The sequence below is a fragment of the Camelus ferus genome, chromosome 8 (genome assembly GCF_009834535.1).
Source record: "Camelus ferus isolate YT-003-E chromosome 8, BCGSAC_Cfer_1.0, whole genome shotgun sequence".
NCBI classification, from domain to species: Eukaryota; Metazoa; Chordata; class Mammalia; order Artiodactyla; family Camelidae; genus Camelus; species Camelus ferus.
The window spans coordinates 46,239,248-46,248,765 of record NC_045703.1 but is presented as its reverse complement, the minus strand read 5'-3'; the positions used below and the strand labels follow the sequence as shown (position 1 = coordinate 46,248,765).

The following is a 9,518-nucleotide window of genomic DNA, read 5'->3' as shown; positions in this document are numbered from 1 at the left end:
ACCCAGAGGCCTTTTTCCTTGGAAACCACAAAGTTAAGACAGATGTGAAACGTTGTGCCCAGAAATCCCTTATCTGAAATTCTGCACATGGGTTGGACGTCACGGCAGCTTCTCTGGGTCAAAGGACGGAAATCTTACCAGTAAGAAGAATGGAGTGCTTCCTTCTTATGCTTATGATTTCAAAGAGCAAACTTTCTGACTGTCTGGATATTAGAAAACAAGATTTCTCACTAAGGTAGTAGGTATCCCTTGAAGAAGGGAGCCATTATGACATTTACAGTTGCAGCACGGCCTGGGGAGAAATGTTTTCTGTGAACTTGGCAGCTGGCTTGACCTTGATCTGTATCTATTATCCCACTTGGATGACTGGCAGGCCAGAGTTTTTACCTTCTCAGTGAGAGCTAATTTTTATTTTTTCTGGTGTTTTTTTCCATTGTTTTTAATACCTGAATTTTTGTTTCTTTTTGGTCTAAATTGTTGCAATTTTGTATATCTGGCTGCGGATCTATTTTTTGTGCTTAATATCATTTTGTTATGCTTTTTATTTAAGTACTTAGTTTTTAATACATATCATTGTAATAGTAAAGAGTAGACCATCTTGTAAGTGGACCAAAGATGACTTAACAAATCCAAATTGGTTATTACCAACTTTTAATTATCATAAATTTCTATTTTTATTACAATAAGTTATATTATGATAGACATCTGCATGAATACAACTTAATGCAAACCAACTACTGAGCCTTACTTTAATTTGCATTTTTTGTATTATTAGTAAGGTTAAAGTTTTCCCATATTGTTTACTAATTCTAGTTCATTCTTACGTCTTCTCAGAAACTTTCCCTCAATTATGTGTATTAAGAAGCTTAAGATGTTTCTCATCAAACCATCTTAGCTCTTTACATAAGTAAAAATATTATGTATTAAAATACTGATTTACTATGTATGGTGATGGATGTCAACTAGATTTATTGTGGTGATCATTTCATAATATATACAAATATTGAATCATTATGCAATATACCTGAAACTAATATGATGTTATATGTCTATATCCCAATTTTTTTTTTTAAGTTCAAATATTGATTTTTTTTTTGTCATGTTAACAGCAATAGTTTTCTCCTTGGATATAGCTTACAGCAAGTCTTTGTGAGGTTATTCTTTTACACTTTTGAAATTCTTAATTACCTCAGAGCCTGAAGTTGGCAACCAGAAATCTGGATCATCAAGTTTCACTAATCTCCTGCTGATGGAACCTGGTTTGTCATGATTGGTTGTGATGAATGACATCAAGAATGGGTTACAAACTATAAAACACCAGCTTTGAATAAAGATTTATTTTAAAAATTAATTCTAACAATTTCAAAATTATTCTATAATATTGTTCTACACCTTCTAGTTTCCTTTCTTAAGAGCAATGAGCATTGGAACAGCTCCTAGTCCCATAATGACTGTCACACAGTGACAAGATGTAGCCAGTAAAATCCAAGCCACCAATACCAATGAGTGTGGCAACTGTAAAACGTTGTAGTGTTTTTCCATATGAGAGTCACACTTTGTATGTGTCTCAGACAAATAAGGGGAAAAAAGGCTGAGTTAAATCATACTGTATCTCAAGACTGAATCAATGAGTAACTCAAGAAAAGATGGCTTAACACTAAAACCATTACTACAATTTAAAATACCTGTTCTGATCCCTTTTTGTCTCCTATCTGCTTTCTTTTAAGGTCTGGGATCATATCTTCTCCATATTTCTCTCAGGGCCATGGTTAATTTTGATAGTTACCTTCATGATTCTGTGAAGTCTAGAAGCCTATGTGATTGTAGTTATCACAGTATTTTAGTTTGTCCTTTCCCTAAATTCCTCTGGTCTTTTCATTCTTATCACTGCTAACTGAACGTACAAAGTTCAAGAACTTGAAATATCTGAATGTCTTATCTCCCTTTTTTAATGCCCTTGATTCATTTAATAATTGATGGGGTAAAAACAGCCTTGGTAGAAAATTCACTTTGGAAAATCACATGACCCAATAAAGGTTATGACTGACCTGTTGAAAGGGCTGCTTTCCTTTGTGCTTGGCCTCAATACTTCTCTTATTTAATACCAGGCTTCAGAGCTACACTGTTCAAACGCTGCAGATACTGTGTTTGCAGAATGGATGACAATCTTGCAAATCAGGGATCACTGAAAGCACGATAAGAAAATAAATACGAGGTTTGTTTAACTGGGGCAGGCAGGGTGGAAGGGGGAGCTTCTCAGTTTGTATCCAGAGCTATGTGGGACGCCAAAGCCAAACTTAGGCTCTCCTTCCCAGCTTTAGCCTTTTAATACAGATGGGATCAGCTTAACGTGAATGTCCAAAGTGGTCTTGAAAGAGAAAGGAGAGGGAAACGACATCACAAAGAAACAAAATAAGCAGTTAAAGTCTATCAGAGATGTATGGGGGCAGGTCTGTCCTCCCTGCCTTCTTTGTGGAATCGTGGGATACTCTCAGGTCTATCACCTCTTCCTAAGCCTTTCTTCTTGTCTCTCCTTCCTGACAGTCTGAGAGTAGGAAGCCCTAAAAATTAAATTGAAATTGCTTTTATAGATTAATTATGTTAATGCTGGGTTCACTTGCATTATTTTTCTTCAATTTCATAAATCTCTTTGAAGTCATGGTAATGATGACTACTAAGTATCAGTCAAAAATATGATGATCTTTATTTTAAGAAAATTAAAAATACAGCCAAGTACAGAATTAAGAACTGTTAGCATTTGCTTATATTTGCTTTTCTTTCTTATCGGAGGAATAAAACAACACAATAGCGTTGAAATAACCTTTACATCAGCTTCCAGCCTCATTTCTCTTCTTTTCCCCAGAGGCAATATTTACCATTATCATTTCCTCTGTATGTATGTTAGCAGTCTATTTTAGAGAGATATATATAAACACATGTCTTGAGTGGAAAAGAATTTCTAATTTATATAAATAGTAATAGATGGATATAAATGGACAGAAACATTAGGTTATTAAAATTTATCCATATCGAAAGGCACTATTTTATAGATAGATACATAATCTTATTTTTTCCTTTAAACAGCTATATAGTATTCAGTTGTAGGACTATTTAATTTATGTATTCCTCTTTGCCATATATTTTGAATTTCTAATTTTCTTTATTATAAGAATTCCTCAGATAAATACCTCTGTACGTGTTTCCTTGTACTTGTACACAAAAGATATTTAATGGAGTGAAAAGTTTTAGATTGTAGATAAATACATTTTCAAATTTACTCAGTATAGACATATTTATTTCCATAGGAAATATACCTCTAACAGTGATTGTAAATTCCTATTTCCCCTCATTTTGACCAATATTCAATATTGTCATACTTCAAAATCCTTGCCAACCTGAGGCATACTTTGCTGTTTTAATGTGCATTTCCCTGCTTCTCAGTGCAGTTGGTTATTGTCTCATATGTTTATTCACCATTCAGGTTTATTTTTGTTTTGCTTTCTGAAAACTGTCTATTCACTTCCAGTGATCTTCCTGGAAAGAGCAAGTTTTCTGTTTGCATTCAGGAAACTGAGGCTCAGAGAAGCCAAGTGATCTGCCCAAACTCACAGAACAAGTGAGAACCCCAAGCAGGGTTTCAACCTCAGCACCCCACTTCACACCATTTCCCTCTTCCCATCACTTCTCAAGACACCCATCAATCCATTTAACTCTTTTCACCTCACTGTACTCGACCTCCTGATCTGGGAAGATTATCTAAGGCACTCATGAAGAAAGGGAATTATCTGTTTTGAGATTCTGGCAAGCCCTGCCCCGAACAGTGACCCAGGGTACCCGGAATCCCTGGAGTTGAAAGCTTTTCTCTTTGTGGTCAAACCTTCACAACAACTCTGTGAAGTGGGCACTATTGTCATCATCGGTTCACACATGAGGGGCTACAAACTTGCCTAATGTGGCAGAACAAGAAAAGCATTTAAAATTCTTCTGAGTTAGAGGAAGATGAATTTGCTCAGGAGAAACTTTGCAGAGAAGATGAAGGCCAGTGTCAAAGACAGCTCCTTTCTTCCTTCAAACTTTCCCCCAGATTCAGCCTTCGTAGAATCACAGGGTAACGCATCTGTAAAGATCCTTCAGAGCATCTTTTAAAATCTTTTGTCTCTCTTCGGTAAAGAAGCTGAGGTCATTATCTAATCTACAGGAGTCAAGTAATTACAAGAAAACACTGGCAGAAAATCTAGTCAGAACTGATATATGAGGGTCACAGAAGAAGATGTGCACATTTCAAAGCATGATGAAGCTTACCTTTTGGTCTTTTTAGCTGAAACTTTTATAACAAAGACTCTCAGATGACAAGAAGCACAGCCCCACTTTAAATCTAAATAAAGCAGAGATAATGGTCTAAAGAGCTTTTGAGAGTGTGTGTGTGAGTGTGTGTGTGTGAGTGTGTGTGTGTGAGTGTGTGTGTGTGAGTGTGTGTGTGAGTGTGTGTGTGTGAGTGTGTGTGTGAGTGTGTGTGTGAGTGTGTGTGTGTGAGTGTGTGCGTGTGAGTGTGTGTGTGTGTGAGTGTGTGTGTGTGTGTGAGTGTGTGTGTGTGAGTGTGTGTGTGTGAGTGTGTGTGAGTGTGTGTGTGTGTGAGTGTGTGTGTGAGAGTGTGTGTGTGAGTGTGTGTGAGTGTGTGTGTGTGAGTGTGTGTGTGTGAGTGTGTGTGAGTGTGTGTGTGAGTGTGAGTGTGTGTGTGAGTGTGTGTGTGAGTGTGAGTGTGTGAGTGTGTGTGTGTGAGTGTGTGTGTGTGAGTGTGTGTCTGTGCGCATTTACAGACTTAGATTAATCTTCTGCATACAGTTGTGTATTCTAGTATCTTAGTCTTTTGGTTTCCTGGCAATAAGAATCCACTTCATTCACTCTGTTACATACCTTCCAATCCTGAAACTTCCTTTCCTGGAGGCTGATTTCTCCTCTATCCTCTCCCAACTCATCAGTTTTGCCATAACCCCAGAGAAAGGAATAGGTTAAGTATGACTCCTGGAAAGTGGAGCATATGATGGAGGAGGATGTCAAGAAGGACAGAGGGGAGAAAGCCCACCCCTTCCGATTCTGGTGGCGTGTGACAAGTAGAGAGGGAAAGGAAAGCAAGTTCGTGGTGAGACGTCATGTTGGGCCTCCTCTCTGGCCAAAGTCCTGGGAGGAGAAGGCAGAAGAGTGGACATGAAGGGCAGGGCCACTGCCCACTGGAAACTGGAAGGAGGGAGAGGTCATCTCACAAGTGGTCCCCACCACCAACCAAGATAGGGAGACAGTAGACCTGAGTTTGGCTCTCCCAAGCCATCCTCAGTTTCTACATGGCATGGATGAGATCCCAGAATCTCCTCTGTGCCCCAAAGGGTATTCTGATGTGAGTCAGCCTTTAGCTAGATGTTTGATGGAGGAGACCATCATCTTTTGGACAAAGAGACCCTGGAGCTGAGGAATGTACCACTGGAAGAGGAGACACAACAAAATTTCAGAGGCCCACAGCAAAAGCAAGGGCTAAAGAAGAGCTGGGTGAGTAGAAGGGCTTACTGGACTAGTTAGACAACACCAAAACAGAGCTGGATCTACGCTCGCTGCACGTCTCAGCAATGGATGCCTGAAGGGCACTGAATTGATGTAAGCCCTCTAATAAATTTCCAGACACTGGTTTTTTAGAGAAAAACAGTAAGGGGGGAGCTAATTTAAAGTATAAGACACTAAGACAGTCATGGCATATGAGTTATTTGTGGAGACTCTTGAAGTCATTGGATTACACTGCATTTACTGGATATGTCTGAAACACAGTTTTCCCACTGCCTGGGGGAGCTTGTAGGGAAAATCAGATCTATTTTCAAGATGAAAAGTGTCTATGTTTTCTTTGCTTATCTAATGGTAATGTGAGTAATTTTTCTATGCAATGACATCAGCTTAAGTGGAAAGGGGAAAAACTGAAGTGGTACCAGTAAGGGCCTGAACACAGCACTTAAAACTATCAGGAATCCAGGCATCTACGAGTTTTATCTCTCTCTCCCTCTCTTTCTCACACACACTCACACACACACACACACACACACCCTACCAGCTTTATGCGCACATAGCTACTTGTGTGCCCAGCAGAGAAGACTATCTTTCAATCTCAATTCTAGTCCTAAATTCCATGGGTCACAGAAACTAAATGTGGCTGCTGAAGGGCATCCCTTGTGGGTAAGCACATGGTTATTCCAGAATTGAGATCATTATCATGGTTGTCTGCTAGTCTTTATCTTTTTCTTTTCAAATTTTTTTTTTTAATTTTAACTTTTTTGGGGGTGGGAGAGGTAACTGGGTTTATTTACTTATCTATTTACTTATTTACTTAATGGAAGCCCTGGGGATTGAACCCAGGACCCTGTGCATGCTAAGCACGCACTCTACCACTGAGTTATACCTTCCCCCTCTTTCTTTTTACTGTAATATTAAAATGTTCCCATATTATTAATTATTCCATGAAACATTTTATATGTCTGCATAATAGTCCATTCCCTTCTTATTGGTTATTTCACTTTTAATCTCAAGTATTTTAAGTATTATGTAAGTAATACTATGCTGAAATGCCTACACTTAAATTTTTGTGCCCATATTTGATTATTTCCATTATCATATCAAATGATAATGTTGATCCCTGAGGATCTGGAATTTCTAACTATGTCTAATCATGAAAATCCTTAAATTCATCTTGTTTATAAATATGACTCACATATAAATGTAGTAATTTTTAAAACAAAAATATCCAAAATATTCACTCTCACACAGAAAAATTATTGTATTAGTTAGGTTTTGTAATTGGGTGTAAATTGATGTAGTTTTCTGTTTTAGACTTGTGATTGTCTTTTGGTCACACAGAATTCTTTTAAGTCTTGCAAGTTTCAAAAGCTGACACTTTTTGAAAACTCAGAGTAAGTTCTTTTCATTTCCAGACTTTGCTATAAATAGCTGCAAATACAATGCCTCACTAGTCAGTTCTGTGAAGATGCTCAGCTTCAGAGACGGCATCTCCTGGAGTAAAGCATCACCTTATTTAAACATGAAGGAGTTTGCAGCATCTAAGAGAATAAAAGATATACACGCATGAAAATGTAAATACTTCAAGATCTGTCACAAGGCAGATACACATCCCAAATGAGGACCTTAGCATGCTCAAGAGGGAGAGGGCGCTGGACCACCACAGAGTGTGTTTGAATACAGCACTTGTCTAACATCTTCTCTCCCTGCCTTATTCATCTACTCATCCTTCATCTAGAGTGGGAATTCAGTATGGGTTTATCGACTTGTTCCGTAGACCAGTGGTCAGATCAAAGAAGGGATGGCAGTGATTGATGAGGACTTGAGTGGTGCTCCATAAGGAACTGGGTGGCCACTGACTGCTCATGGTCAGATGTAGAAAGGAAACCTGGATAAGGAAGGGAAGGAATGCCAGGTCTCCTAAACCAACCTTTGACCTTTGATCTCCTTGGAAGAACTTAATGATGCTACTAACAGGACTGATAGAAGCTAAATGTTTTTCCACATCTCCTGTGTGTCTGTCATCTGGCACAGATTTACCTTTGTATTTGTTCATTTATAGGAGTGGTGAAGAGGCCAGGCTCTGGATCCAGCGGTGTAATTTTTAACCTCTAAGGCTCTAGTTGTAAAACAAGGACAATAACAGTGCTGACCTCACAGTGATCTGAGGACTGAATGAGAGATGTACGGTGCTCAGCCCGGTGCCAGGCCCATGGAAAGCCATCGGGAAGCCCCAGTCTTCATCACGTCCAGAGTGAATACGGTTCTTGCTCTGCCACTTTTCACACAGTCAGAGTTTGGAAAGTATTTTCAGCTTTTTTGGGGGGGTCAAAACCCCATGCTGACTCAACTGAGGGAGGTTGATTTAAAATGGAAATGACATTTGATGAATATGTTTATTGTCTAAAATTCATGAAATGCTGGAAAATGTTTTTAAAAATCTAAGATTTCTTTTTAGCTAGAGTCAGAAATTCCCCCAGGATTGTATGAAAACCTCTAGAAACATCAAGTACCCAGGAAGTGTTTCCAGCCTCCGGACCCTTTCAAGAACACACATCTACTCCCTAATATCATTATTTGCTTGGACACATAGTGTGAACTAGCATCTTTTTAAAAAGTAAAAGGGAAACCTCTGTTGCCCTTATGTTTTTACCAATAATGCATTGGACGTTCCATCAATTTCCTTCTAAAAAGATTGTAAATCTGAGCTTCTTAAGCTAATAACTGTGGCTAGTCTCCTGCTGGTAGCACCTCAGGGGAAAAAAATCTGCTGAAGGAAGAAGACCGCTCAGTTTTGCTGATCTTTTCCTCCGCCTTTGATGCCACGCGCTGGTATCAAGTGTGAACTAAGCCCTTTGAATTCAAAATAGAAGCCCAAATATTGATTTTAATAGAGAACTACCTCTTTATCAGTACAAGTGACAGGGCCTGGGGGAACATTCTTCACATGGGTCTGATAACAATGTTTACTGGGACTATGAGGGGCAGGCCCTGGACCTCTGGACCCAAAGGATTTGAGATCACTTTTGGATGAGCTGAATGCGCACAGAGTAAAACAATAACCACTCTTCCATGTGCAGGCAACATGATTCATTGTCACACAACAGTAATTATCTTAACAGAGCCTGGCCCTGCTATTTATAGCACTATTATAAATCAGAGCTAAAGCTTAATATTTCCAAAGAAAAAGCTGTAATTTTTGGAAAATGACTTTAACATTTTTGAGAATACAACTCATTCAGTTAACTAAGAGTACATTTTACAAGTACAAGAAGTATCTAATAAGAAGTTGTGTTAATTAAATGTTAGCCTCTGAGAATGCTTTGTGGGAGATTTTTTTAATAGCATGAAACAGACTAGTTAACACTGGTCTTGAATTTTTTTTTTTTTTTTTTGAAGATAAAAATCATAGTCGTACTCTGGGACAGTGTTTCTCAGTCTTGGGTTATGTGTAGACCCCTTTGTAAAATGTTTAAATAATGCTGTGTTTGATACATACAAAATAATATAAAACATATAAGTAAGGTATGAATTTGTTTTTAATGAAATGACTACCTAACTTAAGAACTAGGGCATGGTCACACAATGGTGAAACCTAACTGTGGGCTCCCCTCCTTCTAGCCCAGGCTCCTGAAGAACCCACTAACCTGATCCTCTACCAGAATTCTCCCTCCAGGAAATGATGGCACTATCTACTTCAATCCTAAAGCCAGAGAATCTGGGAACACCTTAACTCTCCCCTTTCCCTCAGCCCCTGTGTCTGTCACCTACATCTTCACTCTGTGTCCCCCATCACAGTGGCATTCAGCTTCAGCTCCTGATCTCCTAACTCCTGCTCCAGTCTGACTACCAGCTCTCACCTGGATCCTGCCAAAGCTGCCTAATTGCTTTTCTTCAATTTATCCTCCCTCCTACAACCGAAAGACTATGTGGAAATGCAAATCTGACTGTGTTGCTTCCCCACTTAA

At 38.8% G+C, this 9,518-nt stretch overlaps 1 long non-coding RNA gene across 1 annotated transcript; it reads left to right on the top strand.

The window, feature by feature from the left end:
* The first annotated feature begins 2,064 nt into the window (after positions 1 to 2,064).
* On the top strand, positions 2,065 to 9,067 carry LOC116665405. The gene is made up of 2 exons (XR_004322001.1): positions 2,065 to 2,215; positions 7,613 to 9,067. It is a non-coding gene; the product is annotated as an uncharacterized LOC116665405 (long non-coding RNA).
* Positions 9,068 to 9,518: the final 451 nt, after the last annotated feature.